The 1383-nt window shown below is 46.6% G+C and overlaps 1 long non-coding RNA gene across 1 annotated transcript; it reads left to right on the forward strand.

The window, feature by feature from the left end:
* The first annotated feature begins 522 nt into the window (after nt 1-522).
* LOC120725711 lies at nt 523-1032 on the forward strand. Its single transcript, XR_005694194.1, has 2 exons — nt 523-754; nt 913-1032. It is a non-coding gene; the product is annotated as an uncharacterized LOC120725711 (long non-coding RNA).
* The last annotated feature ends 351 nt before the right edge of the window (nt 1033-1383 follow it).

Genomic DNA, 1383 nt, shown 5'->3' on the forward strand with positions numbered 1-1383 from the left:
AGAGTGTTCCAGGGAAAAGTAATACAAAACACACGAGACAAGACAAGGACATAAGAGGCTAAGCAGGGAAGCTAAGGGAGAGGAGGAGGAGGAGAGGAGAAAAGTGTGACCGCCTTCGTCAAGAGCAAGAACAGAAACCCTTATGTCCACTGTGAACACCTATCTTTGAACAGAGGGCGAGGCTTATGAAACCAACTGTCTGCCATCTGTACTCCAGTTTGAGATCCTTCCCAGATGCCTGAACAGCCACTCACATCCTCACATTCATATGTAGCTAAATAAGTAATCATTTGAGGCTCACTGTTATGTGTGGGGAGTCTCTTCTTTGTGCAACCTCAGCAGCGTTCTAACTCCTTGGAGGTGCATGGCAGAAAAGTCAGCCAGTTAATCCAACTTAGCTGCTCTCGCAGCTGTCTATCAACTATGTATGCTACTAATAGGGCTTTGGAGCGTGATGTCAGAGGAGGCGGGCCACGCCCCCCGCCGCCATGACAGTAGGCCAGACAAAGGATACAGCTTCAGCTATGTTGTGTAGTCGGTTGCAACGTTAGATCTCACGATCGTGAAGGCAAGAAACTGGATAATGGGCTATCTTTTCATCGTTTTCCATCCTGGCGGCAACGTGAGGGATCCCATGTATCCGATATCACCAAACAAAGATGCCAGGCATGGATTGCAGTGGTGAGACGAGCGGATATTGAGTTCCGTGCAATCCCCAGCTTTTTGTTGGTTTGCTCGCGGCATTTTCTCTCCGGTGAGTTCTAAATTAATTCATATCACTATTAAAAGGCTTTTAGTGTTTTTTTTTTCAATGCGCTGCGGTCATAGATAATGAGATAAAACATGCTAATGTGTGATGCTGCAGAACCACGTCATGTCGACTGAGTAGCTTTTGATTTGGCATTATTGCAGGCAAGCCAGCATATGAAATGGATGTAACAAATCCAGACTGGGCACCAACACTGCACATGGGGCACGACGACAAACCTGTGTCAGACTCGGACCGGCACGCAAGGCGTATGCAACGGAAGCGAAAAAGAGCACCCATTGCAGGTAACCCCCCCCTCTAAAAACATACTAAACTGCTCTCATGGTACACTAATCCGCACATAACTTAAAGATGAATCACACACCTGTCATTGGACTATTGGTGTACATTAACCTTATGTCTATGCACTATTTTTATCTTACAGGCTTGATGATCAATGAAGTTCTGACAGAAGAACAACAACAAAATAACCATGTCATGGAGGCAGTGGACAGCAGTTGTGTTGGACAAGTGGAGGTTGACGTACCAGCTGCAAATGTGGACAGTGGTGATGGGAGTGACAGCGTCACGGAAGCTGAAGGGCAGACGAAGGATTGTGTGTGTCCCACAAAACA

Source organism: Simochromis diagramma, unplaced genomic scaffold, assembly GCF_900408965.1.
Source record: "Simochromis diagramma unplaced genomic scaffold, fSimDia1.1 OVJJ01000733.1, whole genome shotgun sequence".
In the NCBI taxonomy this organism is placed as follows: domain Eukaryota; kingdom Metazoa; phylum Chordata; class Actinopteri; order Cichliformes; family Cichlidae; genus Simochromis; species Simochromis diagramma.